Source organism: Oryctolagus cuniculus, chromosome 14, assembly GCF_964237555.1.
Source record: "Oryctolagus cuniculus chromosome 14, mOryCun1.1, whole genome shotgun sequence".
In the NCBI taxonomy this organism is placed as follows: domain Eukaryota; kingdom Metazoa; phylum Chordata; class Mammalia; order Lagomorpha; family Leporidae; genus Oryctolagus; species Oryctolagus cuniculus.
Window position 1 is genome coordinate 58,750,697 of NC_091445.1, and position 18,133 is coordinate 58,768,829.

The 18,133-nt window shown below is 46.7% G+C and overlaps 1 long non-coding RNA gene across 1 annotated transcript in view; it reads left to right on the forward strand.

Annotated features, from left to right (window-relative positions):
• Positions 1–516: 516 nt before the first annotated feature.
• The window catches only part of LOC138845176 (uncharacterized), a 31,489-nt gene continuing 13,872 nt past the window's right edge, over positions 517–18,133 (forward strand). Inside the window, exon 1 of the long non-coding RNA XR_011381996.1 lies at positions 517–984. This is a non-coding gene — a long non-coding RNA (uncharacterized lncRNA). The remainder of the gene's footprint in view (positions 985–18,133) is intronic.

Sequence of the window (18,133 nt, forward strand, 5' to 3'; positions counted from 1 at the left end):
TTCTTGTGACTATTGTAGCAAATCCCCACCATCGTCATGGCTTAAAGCAATGCCAATTTATCATCTCCGAGTTCTGCAGGTCAGAAGTCAAAAATGACTCATTGGGTGCAATGGTTTGTGTGTCTCCCAAAAGTTCGTGTGGGAGCTTAGTTCTTCGGTGCAATGGTGTTGGGAGAGATGTTTGGGTCATGGGTTGGAGCTCTTGTAATAGAAAAGTGCCTTTTGTATGAGAATGGGCTGTGATGAAAGTGAGGTCAGCTTCCTTGGTTCCTCTCTTCTGTATGTGCCCTTCTGCTTTCTGCCATGAGTTCAAGCAGCACGAGGGGACTCTGCAACCTTGGACTTCCTAGCTTCTGGAACCATGAGCCAAAATAAGTCTGTATTCTTTATAGTTTGTTTCATCTCAGGAACAGCAATAGAAAGCAGACCAGGGCCCTGGTCTAATGTCAAGGTGTTGGGAAGACTGTCCCCTGGGATGCCCCTGCCTGTGTCTAGAGACTGCCTGCATCCCTGGGCTCCTGGCCCCTTCCACTGTCTTCTAAGGCAGCAGCATAGGATCTGCCTATCTCTCTCTGCCCCTCTCTTGCTAGGACTCTAGTGGTTATGTTGATAATCACCACATCTCAAAAGTCTTGATTATGCCAATGAGGTTCCTTTGCCACGTGAGGAAACAGTCACTGTTTTCAAGGACAAGGTTGCAGGGGTTGTTAATCCACCTGCCCCAGGGGTCAGGTTTCCCTTTAAACCTTCAAGCAGCCTTGGCTCTTTCACGTAGACAAGCATCATTTCCAACACGCTTCCCTTGCTCTGTTCCAGATTTTAGCAGCACCTGTGGAGGCCCATTAGCCGGCTGTGTGGAGGAGAGTGAGGCTAGAAGACACACGCTGCTCCCTGAGTGAGGTGGGCTTCCGTAGGAGTGGTTGCAAATGGCAGAGATCTGGTCACCAGAGATACCTCTCAAGTGCTTCTTTCTTCTTCAAGGAGGTAAGAGTTTCCCAGCGATTTCTGGTTGCTACCTACAGCCATATAAACCCGTTACTCTTTTTTCTCTATAATTTTCTTTGATTTTTTACATGTCACAGAGTTTTATATATATGTATTACATTTTAGGTTAACATGTAACTATCATATATCTATGGGGTACAGTGTGATATTTCAAGATATTTATACAGTGTGAACTGAAAAGGAACTCGCATTTCATTTCCTTAGCATTTCTTTGTTCAGAGCCTTTAAGCTTTTCTCTTCTAGTCTTCATACAATATACAATAAGCTATTGTGAACTACAGCTACTCCACTGTGCTGTGGAACAAGCAAACTGTAGGGAAAAGCATGTGAGATTGAGGGGGCCCTGCTGCAAAAACTCACCCCTGTGCCCCTGGAAGCATGCCCGAGGTGTTTTTTTTTTTTTTTTTTTTGACAGGCAGAGTGGACAGTGAAAGAGAGAGACCGAGAGAAAGGTCTTCCTTTTCCATTGGTTCACCCCCCAATGGCCGCTGCGGCCAGCGCACCACGTTGATCGGAAACCAGGAGCCAGATGCTTCTCCTGGTCTCCCATGTGGGTGCAGGGCCCAAGGACTTGGGCCATCCTCCACTGCCTTCCCAGGCCACAGCAGAGAGCTGGACTGCAAGAGGAGCAACAGGGACAGAATCCAGTGCCCCAACCGGGACTAGAACCTGGGGTGCCGGTGCCACAGGTGGAGGATTAGCCAAGTGAGCCGCAGCGCTGGCCCCCGAGGGTTCTTATCACTGTCCTGCTGTCATGGTGAAAGCCTGCCACCAGCTAAAGCCCCACCCCCTTCGGTGGTAGGATGGACAAGTACATTATTAATATACCCCACAGTCATCCCATGAATGAATTAGAAGTTTATATATAGAGATATGGAAAATATATATTGTTTTGACCGACAAAGTGGATAGTGAGAGAGAGAGACAGAGAGAAAGGTCTTCCTTTTGCTGTTGGTTCACCCTCCAATGGCCACCACGGCTGGCACTCTGCGGCCGGTGCACTGCGCTGATCCGAAGGCAGGAGCCAGGTGCTTCTCCTGGTCTCCCATGGGGTGCAGGGCCCAAGCACTTGGGCCATCCTCCACTGCCTTCCCGGGCCACAGCAGAGAGCTGGCCTGGAAGAGGGGCAACCAGGAAAGAATCCGGAGCCCCGACCGAGACTAGAACCCGGTGTGCCGGCGCCGCTAGGTGGAGGATTAGCCTATTGAGCTGCGGCACCGGCCTTGATATAGAAAATATTAAAAATATACTATTAGGTGGAAAACCCCAAGTTAGAAGATTGTGGGTATGTTCAAGAGAAGGGAACGCACACAGTGCAGCAGGGAAGGAAGATACTGAGTTCTGCTGGACAGGAGGGAGGCTTAAGATAGGAGGAGAAGCAAATACAGGAGAGCAGCCTCAATGGTACATTTTACCTCTCTCGCAAAAGCACTGGAGTGAGTGGAGTAAAACTGAACTACTCAGGGCTGGCATTGTGGTGCAGCCGGTAAAGTTACCACCTGCGATGCCGCATCACAGATGGATGCCCCTTGTGGGGCTGCCCTTCCACAGGGACACCTCCCTTGCTGCCTCCCCAGTGGAGACACCCTCGTTCTCAAGCTAGGGCTGTGTGCACCCGTGCGGCTGCACCCAGGGTCGAATGCTCTGTTCCCCTCGTGAGCTCTGATGCGCTGCTCTGGGCCGTCTTTTTCCTTGTTCTACCCATCTAGTAGCTTCAGGACTGAATGGCTGTGTTGGGTGGGAAGTTAGAAATTAGCTATGTGTGTGAAAGAGGCCTAAGGAAAACAAAGCACCCGCAGAAAGGAGTGTAGCAGCCTTGGAAGCATGCCTTGGAAGTAGCCCCGTATTTTATATCACAAAGTCCTGCCCATACCCCAATAATGTCATAGGTAGTTCCAGCCTTCCCTTCAAGAAAAGCACTCCCAGGGCACTCCTCTTTGCCCTGTGCTGATGAAACTAGGTGATGAAACCTTAGGAGGAATTTCACACTTCACACCCAGAAGCAGGTGGGAGGCAGGAGAAACTGTGCGGAGAAGTGGACTCCATCCCCTGGTAAACTCCAGTCTGAGTGCTAACTGAGCCCTCAGGTCTCTGCTGAGCCGCCCACCTGGCCTGTCAGGTGTACTCTCGTCATTACACTTGGCTACCTTGCTTACTGCAGTCTGTGCGCTGGGCACTTTCCCTCTGATCCATCTGGAGAGGGGCCCGTTGCTTCGGACGGATACATTCCCTCGCGAAAGCTTGCTGCCTTGCTCACCACTGCTCTCTGTCTCACAGCTCAAGTTCTTTTCTTTTTTAAGATTTATTTATTTATTTATTTGAAAGGCGGAGTTACAGAGAGGCAGAGAAAGAGAGAGAGAGAGAGAGAAAGAGAGAGAGAGAGAGAGAGAGAATCTTCCATCCGAAGGCCCAATGGCTGGTATTGTGCTCATCTGAAGCCAGGAGCCAGGAACTTCTGGGTCTTCCATGCAGGTGCAGGGCCCAAACACTTGGGCCATCTTCTGCTGCTTTCCCAGGCCATAACAGAGAGCTAGATCAGAAGTGGAGCAGCCGGAACTTGAACTGGTGCCCATATGGGATGCCAGCATTGCAGGCAGTGGCTTTACCCGCTATGCCACAGTGCTGGGACCCATATGTACTTTTTAATAATAAAACCCCATTCCCCACTACATGAATTTGGGGCCCTTTTTAAAAATGGCATTGATGTGAAGGCGGGCTGCATTGTTGGGCTGCCCGGGTGCCTCTGTGTCAGCTCAGTCCTGGCTGTCAGACCCTCTTATGGATGTCCTGGTTCCTTCCTGCTGTACAATCCCCGGGGACAATCCCAAGGAAGGAGGCTTTTTCCCAGCCTCCTCTGTCTTCCTGGGCATCTCTGCAGAAAGGCCGGGTGATTTACCTTCCTTTGCTATTTTCAGCCCTCGCACGTCCACCCCTGTCCTTCCTTTCCTATACATACGTCTCTCTGGAGTGACTCGGGTTTACCAACGTAAGAATCCTCAGGCCTGACAAAGAGGTGGATGGCAGTGAAGATTCGCTGCTAGAATTTGCTCGTTGGGAACCTGTGACTGAGTTTCCATACATGTGTATTCCTGAGTCTGGAGATTTTAAAGAAAAAAAAAAGATTTATTTATTTATTTATTTATTTATGTGAAAGGCAGAGTTATAGAGAGAAGGGAGGAGGGAGGGAGGGGGAGAGAGAGAGAAAGAGAGAGGGAGAGAGAGAGATCCACTCCTCAAAAGGCCACAGAGGCCAGGACTGGGCCAGGCCAAAGTCAGGAGCCAGGACCTCCATCTGGGTCTCCCATGTGGACGGCAGGGATCTAAGTACTTGAGCCATCTTCCACTGCTTTCCCAGGCCCATTAGCAGGGAGCTGAATAGGAATCCGAGTAGTTGGACTTGAATCAGTGTTTGTATGAGATTTGGGAGTCACAGGCAGTGGCTTAACCCTCTGCACCATGATGCCAGTCCCTGGAGATATTTTTAAATCTTTTTTTCTTAAGACGTAGCATTGTACCCGGCATGGAATAGGCACTGAAAAAATGTTTGCTGACTTTTAATAGCTGATTTTTCTGAATTATAAACATGTATATGGGGCCGGCGCTGTGGCACAGTGGGTTAATGCCCTGGCCTGAAGTGCTAGCATCCCATATGGGTGCCGGTTCTAGTCCTGGCTGCTCCTCTCCCAATCCAGCTCTCTGCTATGGCCTGGGAGGGCAGTGGAAGATGGCCCAAGTCCTTGGGCCCCTGCACCCATGTGGGAGACCAGGAAGAAGCTCCTGGCTCCTGGCTTCGGATTGGCCCATCTCTGGGAGTTGCGGCCATTTGGATAAAAGATGTTTCTCTGTTTCTTTGTCTGTAACACTACCTCTCAAATAAGTAAATAAAATCTTAAAAAAAAACCCTGCAGTTTTATTTATTTTAAAAAAAATTTTAATTAGTTTTTAACGGATTTAATATGGTTTGTAGATACAATTCTAAGAACATAATGATATTTCCTCCCTCCCTCCCACTCTTCTTTCTTCTCCCTTTCTATCTTTTTTTGTTTTTTTTTGAGATAACTTATCTTAAATTTACATTACAGTAAAAAGGCTTAATACTTCACCAAATAAGATGCTTGTGAAGTAAAAACCAAAAAGACCCTAGTTCTGTGGGAATGTAGAGAATAGCTATTAACAATAATTGAATGGAAAAATGACCATTTCACTTATATACGGTAAATTTTAAAAAAATCACAGATGATTCAAACTATAGTAGTATAACATTCTTACCATTGGTTTGACAAAGGTATAAAACAAAGTATCACACAATTATATCTGCAGCAATACTGATACCCACAGGCATTTCTTTCTTTTTTATTTTAATTTTGGGTCACACATATAAGGGTGAACACCCAGTATTTGTCTTTCCTAGCAGGTGATCTTGATCATATTCCTCGACATTTGAATACTTGGTGAACTCAAACTGGAGACAGCACTGTTTCAGGCTTCTGATTTTCATTTTATTATTTTAAAGTTTATTTATTTATTTGAGAAGGAGAGAGAGAGAGAGAGAGAGAGAGAGAGAGAGAGAGAGAAAGAGAGGGTTTGTATCTGCTGGCTCACTCCCTAAATGTGCACAGTAGGCAGGACTGGGCTGAGCTGAAGCCAGGAGCAGGCAACCCAATCCAGGTCTCCCCCAAGTGCAGCAGGTACCCACAGCTTGAGTCATCACTGTGGCCTCCAGGCTTCATCAGCAGGAAGCTGTGCTCAGGAGCTGGAGCCAGGAGAGCCATCCAGGTCTTCCCCAGGCCCCTGACTCCAGCTTCCTGAGCAGGCTCCGCCTTTGTGCCGGGGAGCTAGTCCTTAAGTAATCAAGTGTGGAGCAGAGACTCTCTCCTAGAACAGAGTTGGGAGCTGAAGGGGTTGTCTGTGTACATGGAGGTCGTCACCGGAGACAGAGTACTTGTGCCTGTAATCTCTCCCAAGCAGGCTTTCCTAGTCCACTTGCAGGCCACGTCATTCTGTGTGTCAGCATCAGGACACTGGTGGTGCAGGTTTCCTTGGTCCTGCGTCGGGAATGGAGACCCCGAGAGTCTGCAAATGCTCCCAGCCCCCATCTTTTCTTTCTGTTATAGGAGAGAGACTGAGTCAAGGAACTTTGTTTGGAGTCAAGGGGCCTGGCGGGGTTAGGGCTGACCACACATGGTGTCCCCAAAGACGGAACAGCCCATTTGGCAAATACACCGATAGAGAAATGTGTTCTGACATTCTTGGGGGCTAAGAGCATTACTATGGGGCTGTGGGTGGAGAGTGGGATTTACCCCAAAAGGGGTGGTCAGTCCAGCCACCTGCCCTCGTGTGGTTGGGCAGGTGAGTGGGCCATCCGGAGCTAAAGGAAGGGCTTGATCAGTGTTCTGAGGCCTCAGGCCCCTGAAGCCTGGATGCTGCTGACCAGAGGAAGAGTTCAGAGCCTCCTGTGATGGTGGTGGTGGTGGGCACTGGGCCATGTGACCCGAAGGTCAATGGGAAGGGGCTACATATACACAGATATAAAAGCACCATGGCTAGGTAAGTGGCCTTCAGGGGGTGTACTCACAGAGATTCCATCTGGAGGCAAACACATGTGAAATTGGGGCATTTCCACAACACCCCAATTTTTTTCATTTTTTAAAAGATTTATTTATTTACTTGGAAGGCAGAATTACAAGGAGGCAGAGGCAGAGAGAGACAGAGAGAGCGAGACAGAGGTCTTTCTTCCACTGGTTCACTCCCCAGATGGCTGCAACAGCCGGAGCTCAGCTGATCCAAAGCAAGGAGCCAGGAGTTTCTTCCGGGTCTCTCACATGGAGCACCCCAAATTTTCTTGGGAACTGTTACCATCACTGCTAGAGATTGGATTTCAGGGCTCATCACCTCATGCCAGGAGGCTAAATTCCTGGGTGACAAAAATCTCAGTGTATGGTTGAAAACAGCTGACACGATTCTGCGTGGGTCCTGGGGCTTTTGCACCTTGAAAATTTTGGGGGGCTTGCACTGCCATGCAAGGAGTATGAGGAGTGCAGTGGGCCCCATGAGGAAGTGGGGTGTGGGAGGAGAGGTAGGGAGAGGGCGCCTTCAGCACCTCCTCTTGTCCTGTCTCCAATGAAAGAAGAAGGCGCAGTATTTTCAATGTTGTATTTCTTTCCCATTTTGGACACACACACACACACACACACACACATTTACGTATTGTTTCCATCTAGTTTGGAGAAAAACAATCCTTGGAGCTGTGGGTAGGTTTCATTGTCTATGAAAGGGGGAGGTAGGTCATGTTCCATAGGTTGCTGTGTGAACTGGAGGGAATAGCCCAGTTCATAGCACCCAGAACTGGGCTCATTAAAGGTTTCCTTTGCTTTCTCTGGGGAGCTCCTTTAGGAACTGTTTCAGGCGTGCCTCTGTCTCACACACTCTTGGACTTGCCTCGAGCACTGTATTTCACCAGGCGGAGCCATGTTTTTACTCCATGATTCTTTCATGTTGACAGATATCCTGAGAATCTTCGCAGCACTGAGTTACCTGGCTTATCAAAAGATAATTAATTGTAGGGGCCGGCACTGTGGCTAGTGGATAAAGCCGCCACCTGCAGTGCTGGCATCCCATATGAACGCCAGTTCAAGTCCCGGCTGCTCTACTTTCAATCCAGCTCTCTGCTATGGCCTGGGAAAGCCAGGAAGATGGCCCAAGTGCTTGGACCCCTGCAACCACATGGGAGACCTGGAGGAAGCTCCTGGCTCCTGGGTTCAGATTGGTGCAGCTCTGGCCATTTCGGCCAACTGGGGAGTGAACCATCAGATGGAAGACCTCTCTCTCTCTGCCTCTGCCTCTCTGTAACTCTGCCTTTCAAATAAATAAATAAATCAATCATTTTTTAAAGATAATTGTAAGGTTGGTACTATAGCATAGTAGGCTAAGCCTCTGCCTGTGGCACTAGCATTCCATGTGGGCTCTGGTTCGAGTCCCTGGCTGCTCTTCTGATCCAGCTCTCTGCTATGGCCTGGGAAAGCCATGAAGATGGCCCAAGTGCTTGGGCTCCTGCACCCACTTGGGAGACTTGGAAGAAGCTCTTAGCTCCTGGCTTCAGATCAGCCCAGCTCCGGTCATTGCAGCCATTTGGAGAGTGAACCAGCAGATGGAAGGCCTTTATGTCTCTCCCCATCTCTGGCTGTAATGCTGTGTCTCAAATAATTAAATACAATATTAAAAATGAAGATAATTGCGGGGCTGGCGCTGTGGCGCAGTAGGTTAATCCTCCGCCTGAGGCGCTGGCATCCCACATGGGCGCCGGTTCTAGTCCCGGCTGCTCCTCTTCCCATCCAGCTCTCTGCTCTGGCCTGGGAAAGCAGTAGAAGATGGCCCAGGTCCTTGGGCCCCTGCACCTACATAGGAGACCAGAAAGAAGCTCCTGGCTCTTGGCTTCGGGTCGGCGCAGCTCCAGCCGTTGCGGCCATTTGAGGAGTGAACCAATGGAAGACCTTTCTCTCTGTCTCTCCCTCTCATTCTCTGTAACTCTACCTCTCAAATAAACAAAATCTTAAAAAACAGATAATTGTAAAGAAACAATGACATAAGCAAAATGATGAAACATCAAGGTGGAAACTGATCTAGTTGGGTTTCACATCAGGGCTGTGTTGGGTTTCTGGATGCGACAGTTCTTTGTGAATGGCACGTCTACCCTATTGTGGGGCATTTAGCATCCCAGATTCCCTTAGCTTTTGTGACCCTCACAAAACACCCCACACACTTCCAAATGGCCTGGAAGAGGAGGAAGCACTGTTCCTGTCAGGAACCACTGAGCCCTTTGAGCCCTTTATTTTCATGAGAGGATGGGCAGGCCCAGGAGGTCCTGTGAATTGCCGAAGTCAGAGTAGGTTAGGGAAGCCAAGGCCTCTGACTCCTACAGGTGTGCCTTCTGAGCCTCTTCACCTGGGTTGCCAGGCCGAGGCTCAGCATGGTTAAGGACGGTGTGCCTCCGATCACATAGCAAGCAGCAAAGCCTGTGTTCGGCCCTAGGCCTGATTTGCTTCAAGGTTCACCCACTTTACTCCATGTTGTAGTACTCACAGTAAGCCAACTTCCAGTCACTTAGGAAATGAAGACCCTGGGGCTGGTGTCGTGGTGCAGTGGGTTAAGCTGCTGCTGTGACACAGGTATCCTGCAGGAGTGCTGGTTTGAGTACATGAGTGCTGGTTTGAGTACATGAGTGCTGGTTTGTGTATAGGCTGCTCCACTTCCAGTCCAACTCTCTGCTCATGTGCCTGGGGAAGCAGAAGATGGCCCAAGAACTTGGGGCCCTGCACCCGCACGGGAGCCCCAGATGGAGTTCCTGGTTCCTGGCTTCAGCTGGCCTAGCCCTGTCTGTTGTGGCCATTTTGGGAGTGAACCGGTGGGTAATTCTCTCTGTGTCTCTGTAACTCTGACTTCCAAACAAATAAAAAATAAATCTTTTTTTTTAAATGATGATGACATGCGTGAAACTTGTAGGATATTCCTTCCAGCCCCAGCTTAACCTTAACAGAGGATTAATTCACAGACTTTTCCGTAGTTCTAAAGCTTTCTGATTTTTCTCATATAAAGTGCTATAAGAGGAAACATTTTCAAGTGTGAGATAATGCAGAAGTCTTTAAAAATTTTTATCACCCAACTGTTAACTCATTTTGAATTGTGCAAACGATTATGCTTGGCCAACCCTACATTCTTTCAGTGTGACCAAGTTCACCCTGGGAGTTTTTATAGAGAGATATACAATGTTGACAGAACATTTTACCCTTGATGTCTGCCTGCAAAAGGCAAATTCTTTACATTTTTTCCTATGGAAGTTGAGGGTAGTTACATTTTGCATAAAATGAAACTGAACATTAGAAGGAGGTTTCTGTATATAAACCAAGTACATTAACTAGTTCTGTTAATCTACAGAAACAACATCATTTTGGCATTTGGAACTAATATAGATATATAAAACATAGTTTTTTTCTTATATGGGAGATATGAGAGCTCTTCTCCAATGAAATACTATTGGTGCTACTTGTGTTTCCTACATACTTGTGAAAAGAAGACAAAATTACAAATTAAACAGACTGCTTCCACCAGCAACTATAAAAATCTTTCTTATAATAATACAGATGGGACCTGGATAATCCATGACATGCTGATGTGAAACTCTTGGAGATTACTTTAGAACTGTAAGTGCAAAGTTCAAACATTCTTGCAGCATTCTTATCTCACATATGAAAGCATTTCCTTTTGATGATGCCATAATTCTTCATTTAACTCAGCATATTTCTGAAATTTAGTGTAAAATTTGGTTTTGTTGAGGTCACTTTTTAAAGAAAGGAATGTCACTTGGATTTATTGGATCAGAAATATTTCGAAGTCAGGAAATCCTTATGTGCATTTATTCAGAGAAAAAGCTAAACAATTAGTAGTAATTACTTTTATTAACTTGCTTGTATTTATATAAAGCATATTCCCCCCATTTCTTCCCCAAAGAAACCTTTTATTTAAGGAATACAAACTTCATGCATTTCGTAAGTACAACTTCAGAAATATACTGATTAAAGCATATTTTGTAACTGGAAGTGTGGTCTGAATATCAGCATCTATCTATACACTCAATTTACATGGTTTTTTATGCCACTTGACAATGAAGATAAATATTTACATGCCATATATTAGTGGAAAAATATATTATTATAACCATGAAATCGAAGCTTTTCAACTGTTTAACAGAGATTACCAACAGTCTGCAAGGTATTTTTCTTTTTTGGATGACAGAATGCAGAATGTCAAGGGCATATGCACTCTCAAGCACATATGGAAATTTTACACCAAATCCAGGTCTAGGAATTTATGGCCACAAATGATTGTAATGCCGTCTAAAGGAGTCCTCTCAGGAGGCTTCAATTTATTCCAGGGCTGATCCCATGGCACAAAACCAGTTTCTTAAACTGGGGCTTGTGATCCCTGGGGCTCCAAGGATATATTTTCAGACAACTTTGAGTTCTTCAGAATGGTTAAAATTTGCATTTCTATTCCTAAAGTGATCTCAAAAATGTTAATATCAGCATGTTATGGTTTATCTGGGTGGCCGTTTCATAACCGAGTCCTGCCAATAACTTTTATGCTCCTGTTTGCTCCTGTGTTTCCAGTTCAGCATCTGATAACTCAACTCTGGTTATCACGGGCTAATAAGGAGAGGGCAGATGTGTCTTTACAGCAACTGAAGGCTAAGTAAGGGCCTGGCCTGCTGTCTCAAGGCTCCCAGTGGATGGAAGGGATAAAGTGGTGGGAAAATTGAGTCATCACAACACATGCAATAGCACAGCAATGCTGAACTCCAAAATACTTGCAACGTAGCAGTTGTACTTATTCACATGGGGAGCAGCAGATCAGGTTCAGAAAAATATCATCTGTCAAGTCAAGCTTATGTTAAGTACTTTGAATTTTATTGATTTTGTCATTTTGTTTGTATTGCATCTTAAAGTTTATTTTGGTTTTATAATTTTCTAAGGGATATAAATCCAATAATTTTTAGCCCTGGATCTATGTTTATATACATCTTAGTCATGCTGCAGTGAAAAATAATTTAAGGCAACACTAAATGGTTTGTGACAGTTTTCCTTTAGAAAAATTTTTTTTAACTTTTTTTCTTTTAAGATTTATTTAGAGAGGCAGAGTTACAAAGAGAGGGAAAGACAGAGAGAGAGGTTTTCCATCCACTGGTTCACTCCCCAAATGGCTGCAATGGCTGGAGCTGCACTGATCTGAAGCCAGGAGCCAGGAGCTCTTCCGGGTCTTCCATGTGGGTGTGGGGCCCAATGACTTGGGCCATCTTCTGCTGCTTTCTGAGGCCATAGTGGAGAGCTGGATTGGAAGTGGAGCGGCTAGGACTCGAACCGGGACTCAAATCCTTACGGGATGCTGGCACTGCAGGCGGCAGTGCTACCCACTATGCCACAGTGGTGGCCCCCTTCTTCTACGCTTTAGTTAAAAACAGTCCTTTTGAGAAACAATGCTGAAAACACTTTGGACTTTTTTCTTTAGAAATTGCCTTCTTTGAGTATTGCAGCAGTGGAAGTCTTGCTCCCCAGCTGGTGGACATGTTAAATCCACTTCAGTAGACGTCTTATATTTGCCTTCCTGGTGCCCAGGAAGCCTTCTTTTGGTTACTGCTCCTCTGTTTTCTGTTCTGGAATGCAGTCTTGGTAGAACTGTGAGTTGCAGTGTGCTCCGGCCAAGGGCTGCCCAGGGGACCCACCTGATGTCAATCAGACTCTCTCTGGAATTCGAGGCTTGAAGCAGTGACCCAAGAACTGAAAATAGTTAAAGCTGATTCATTCCAACAGTGGAGGCCCGAGGAGTCTGTCCATTAGTTCTTGCTACTGCATTCTCTGGTTTCGCTTGGATTTTGCCCTTGTCAAGACTTGCTGATCGTTTGTTGCTTTAGTTCTGCGGGCCATCTTTTGCCTGTTAACAACACTTCTTCCCCCACCTTATTTCTGATTAATTTAGCTAGAGTTGGTTGCTGTTATCTGTCACCATTGATGGAATCATAAAGTGAGACATCTAGTGAGAAAGGCTTGGTGACAATGCTGGGGTATTTTGTTTGGGGGTCAATAAAATAATGTGGAAATAAAGTCATGAGAATTATGACATAATATTGGGGATAATAAGAGTACATATCATATAGTATTGTGAAGTTTAAATGAGATTTAATTCATGCTAAAATTGCATTGTCTTTTTTTTTTATAAAGATTTATTTATTTGAAAGGCAGTATTACAGAATGGCAGAGGCAGAGAGAGAGAGAGAGAGAGAGAGGTGTCTTTTATCCACTGGTTTACTCCCCAAGTGGCTGCAATGGCCAGAGAAGGGCTGATCCAAAGCCAGGAGCCAGGAGCTTCTTCCGGGTCTCCAACATGGGTGCAGGGGCCCAAGGACTTGGGCCATCTTCTACTGTCTTCCCAGGCCATAGCAGAGAGCTGCATCTGAAGTGGAGCAGCCAGGACTCGAACTGGTGCCCATATAGGATGCAGGAACTGCAGGTGGCAGCTTTACCCACTACATCAGAGCGCCGGCCCTGGGCATTGCCTTTTAATTCCATTTCTACAAACTTTTTGAAGCCCTCGCATAAGACACATAGAAAATGTTCAAAGCTATAAAATATCCTTGTTACTATGATTTTGGTTTATGTGACAGTCATTGAGCTCCATGCTAAGGATGCAGCAGCCATAGGAGAAAGGAAACTTAGTTCACCCTCATTGTTGTTGGAAAAACACTGGATTTGTGTGGAAGAAGCACACCAATATTCTGCTTTAGGTGGAAAGCAAGATCTCCAAGGAAGAGCTTAATTAATAGTTGAGTTGGGGTGGGAAGAGAAGAGAAATTCCTGCTGGCAAAGTAGGGGCAAAAAGAGCCTTTGGAAGACAAGGGATGACAGGTGGGAGACTTTGGAGTGAAAAGGTGTAATACGATCTTTTTCATTGACTCCACATCATCTTATCAATGGCTAGCAAAAAAGTCACAAAATGTTATTGAAACGGCATTTTAAAAAAAATTAAACCAATTAAACACGGAGTTCTGTGTCCTGGATGCCACTGGGCCGGACCTGCAGCCTCTGTGTAACAGAGGGAGCAGGTGTCACCTGTGTTCCATTGTGGTCTTCTGCATGGGGCTGTTGAATGGAGCGACAGCACTCAGTTCCAGGTTATGCTGGTTCACTTGGAGCAGGACGCTGGGACCGGGCTGTGCATCCATTCAAGCAGCACAGCGATGGCTTCTCTGAGGGGGTGGCACAGAATGGGATGTGGGTAATCCATGGCATGTGGTGCCACCATGGTTACTCAGATCACCCCTGGGAGGTATGAAGATATGAAGTGCAGGTGGCAAGCAAGGCACGGGGAGATCAAGTGGCTGTGGACTTAGTTGCTATAGTGATAGTAGTGTTTGTGAAGATTGTGTTTATAAGGACTGGCTTCTTCTCATGACACAAATGCTACAAGAGAAATGAAAAGGTATGGATGCTGGATTAGGAATACACACGGAGAACCAGAGGCCTCTGTGACGGCTTCGGAAGAATCCTGCATCTTCTGTCATTGTGGGGTTGGTACCACTTGGGATCATGGTGCTGATCAAATGTTTAAAATTATTAGGTGCCTGATCCGAGGCTGAGGGCTCTGTGGGTTGGTGGGGGACATTTGGGCAGATGTGGACAAGGCTGAGAGCTTGGGAGCTGTGGATTTCCCCTATTCCCTTGCCAGCAGCGGAGCAAGACCTCTGCCAGAATCCTCCAAAATGAGACTACCCGGCATTTGCCTCCCACACAAATGGTACCACTCATTTTCCCCACCTATAATAAGAGTTAAAACCCAACAGACCTCCGATGGACAGGCACAAAGACTGGTCTGGGAAGAGAGTTTATACTTAGATTTGTAGGTAGTCACTTATGGGAGTGAGCAGTCAGGGGAGCGTATGTGAGAGTGGGTTGTACAGGTGTTAGACCAAAAAGGACATTTAAGGCTCTTCTGGTCTGAAGGTATTAACATAGAAGTTGAATTAATAGGGTGCTAAATTGGGTAATCAGAATCTGGACTAAGCTGTGGCTTGACAGATTGTTTGCAAGGTGTCTGGAATTTATACCACACCCCATAGGCTTGGCTCTAGGGCTAAGTCAGTTTTCTCACTATCATTATTTATTTTGGAAGAATACTGGTCAAAATGTTTTGATATCCCATAGTTGATGAAAGTATGCTAATAGGACTTGATGTTCAGCAAGTAGCAAATTTCTTTTTTAAAAAATTATTATTATTATATTTTAGTAGCAAACTTCTTTGGTGCCTTAGCAAGACACATATGTGCCACAGAAAGGAAAAGAAACCCTGAGTTTAGGGCTTTTGACATTTTAGTGAGTTGGGTAAAAATCTGGGTATTTAGGGATATTTCTTCTGAAGAGAGACACCTTGCTGTCCCACATCTTCCTCACCATTGAGAGAAGCAAAGCTTAGGAAGTCTCTTCGGGTTTTGCAGGCCTGGACAGGCTGCTGTCATTCACTTCCTGGGAAAGCCCTAGGGCGCAGGTTCTGAACGGGACCTGAGACAGGAAATGGTTCTGCAGCAAGGCCAGCTGTGATCTTAGGGGCCCTGGACCTGGCAGCACCAACAGTGGACAGAAATATCTCTGGGAGAAGAAACCTCAGTATAATGAAAGCAAATAATACTTTAAAATCATTTTTATAAAATAATATGTGCTTACTGTAAAAACCTTAAGAATACAACTAAAGAGGGTAAGTGTTTGGCAGAACGGCTAAGATGCCGCCTGGGATGCTCACATTTCATAATTGGATGCCTGGGTTCGAGTCCTGGCTCTACCCTGATTCCAGCTTCCTGCTAATGTGCACTCTGGGAGGGAGCAGTGAGAGCTCAAGTAGTTGGGTCCCTGTCATCCTTGTAAGAGACTCAGATTAAGTTCCAGGTCTCTGGTTTTGGCTTGGCCCAGCCGGGGCTGTTGCTGGCATTTGGGGAGTGAACTAGTGGAGGAGAGATCTCTATCTCTCTCTCTCTACTTTTCTGTTTCTCTGTCTTTCAAATAAAAAAAGAATAAAAATTAAAAAATACAAATAGGGGCTAGCATTGTGGCACAGTGGGTGAAGCCTCCACCTGTGACATCAGCATCCGATGTGGGCACTGGTGTGTGGCCCAGCTGCTCCAGTTCTGACCCAGCTCCCTGCTAGTAGCCTGGGAAAAGCAGTGGAAGATGGCCCAAGTGCTTGAGCCCCTGCCACCCACGTAGTAGACCTGGAGGAAGCTGCTGGCTCCTGGTTTCGGCCTTTCCTGGTCCTTGCTGTTGCTGTTATCTGGGGAGTGAACCATCTGCTGCAGTGCTGAAGCCAGGTGCCAGGAACTCCAACTGGGTCTCCCACGTGGGTAGCAGGGGCCCAAGCATTTGGGCCATCTTCTACTGCCTCCCCAGGCACATTTGCAGGAAGCTGCATTGAAATAGGAGCAGCAGGAACTATAACTGGTGCTCCTACATGGGATGCCAGTGCTGCAAGTGGTGGCTTACTCCAGTGTGTTACAACATAGGGCCTCCCCACCTCACTTTTTAAATGCAAGTAATTACTTTTGTTTTTCTTCCAAAAAGTGGATTGCATTGTCAAAAGTCAAATCACAACATATTTGGTTGAAAAATTTTATTTGGTTCTTATTTTTGATTATAGAATTGGGCAGAACCTGCCGGCGCTGTGGCTCAATAGGCTAATCCTCAGCCTGCGGCGCCGGCACACCGGGTTCTAGTCCCGGTCGGGGCGCCGGATTCTGCCCTGGTTACCCCTCTTCCAGTCTAGCTCTCTGCTGTGGCCAGGGAGTGCAGTGGAGGATGGCCCAAGTGCTTGGGCCCTGCACCCACATGGGAGACCAGGAGAAGCACCTGGCTCCTGGCTTCTGATCAGCGTGGTGCGCTGGCCACAGTGCCCACTGGGGTGTGAACCAACGGCAAAGGAAGACCTTTCTCTCTGTCTCTCTCTCACTCTCCACTCTGCCTGTCAAAAAAAAAAAAAAAAAAAAAAAAGAATTGAATAGAATCTGTTCCACAAAGGAGAATGAGTGTTCCCATGAGCCGAGCAGAGGGAGCTGGTTTTATGGTAGAAAAGAGCTGAGGAAAGCAGAAGCAGAGAACACCCAGTGGGCTGGCCCAGTTACTTCCAAGTTACTTTTTGTATAAAGGTTAAAGCAGAGGGTACTTTCTTATTTTTTTTTAAAGACTTATTTGTTTATTTGAAAGGCACAGTTACAGAGTGGCAGAGGTGTGTGTGAGCACACACACACACACACACAGAGGGAGAGAGAAAGAGAGGTCTTCCATCTACTGGTTCACTCCCTAAATGACCACAATGGCTGGACCTGGGCTGATCTGAAGTCGGGAGCCAGGAGCTTCTTCCAGGTCTCCCATGTGGGTGTAGGGGCCCAAGGACTTGGGCCTTCTTCTACTGCTTTCCCAGGCCAGAGCAGAGAGCGGGATCAGAAGTGGAGCAGCTGGGACTCGAACCGGTGCCCCTGTGGGATACCAGTACTGTTAGGCAGTGGCCTTACCTGCTATGCCACAGCGCCTCCCCCCACTTTCTTTTTTACTAAAACTGGTCTGTTTGGGGATTTGGTTATTATCTCTCTCTCTTTCCTCCCATTTCTCAGAAGTTCAGGTAAACAGCTTAGTTTTGGCTTGGTGGTGCAGACTTCAGCAAGAGGAACTCCATTTTGGTTTGATTTGTTGGCCCCAAGTAAGAACTTGATCCAGAAATGGCCTCCAATAAATTTTATTTAACAATATCGAACAGGAAGTTTTGTTATTTACATTTTTCATTAAGTTCACTTAACAAAATAAGTTAATTAACTCACTATTCTTCAATATTATTGCTATTTAAAATATTTATTTATTTATTTATTAATGTTATTTATTTGAGAGTCAGAGTTACAGAGAGAGAGAGACCAAAAGAAAGGTCTTCCATCTGCTGGTTCACCCCCCAAATGGCTGCAGCGACCAGAGCTGGGCTGATCTGAAGCCAGGAGCCAGGAACTTCTTCCAGGTCTCCCATGTGGGTGCAGGGGCCCAAGTAGTTGGGCCATCTTCTACTGCTTTCTCAGGTGATAATAGAGAACTGGACCAGAAGAGAAGCAACCAAGACATGAACTGGCACCCATAGGGGATGCTGGCGCCGCAGGCAGAAGCTTAGCTTACTATGCCACAGCACCAGCCCCTATTTTTCAGTTGTATTTGAAAGGCAGGGAGCCCTGCTGATACCTGCAATAACCAAACAGCCAAAGCCAGCAGTCAGGATTCCTCTAGGTCTCCCACTTGTGCGGCTGGGACCCGAGTACATGAACCATCACCTACCATCTCCCAGGGTGCACGTTAGCAGGCCCTGGATTGGAATCAGAGGAGCTGAGACTCCAGCCAGGTGGCAGGGACCTCACTACCTGAACCACCCATCACCAGCAGCCTCACACGGTGCACAGCAGCAGGAAGCTGGAGTTGGCGGTGGAGCTGGAACGCGAACCTAGGCACTTGGATTGGAGGCAGGCGTCCCAGAAATCTTAAGTACCATGCCAACATGAGACCTGTTT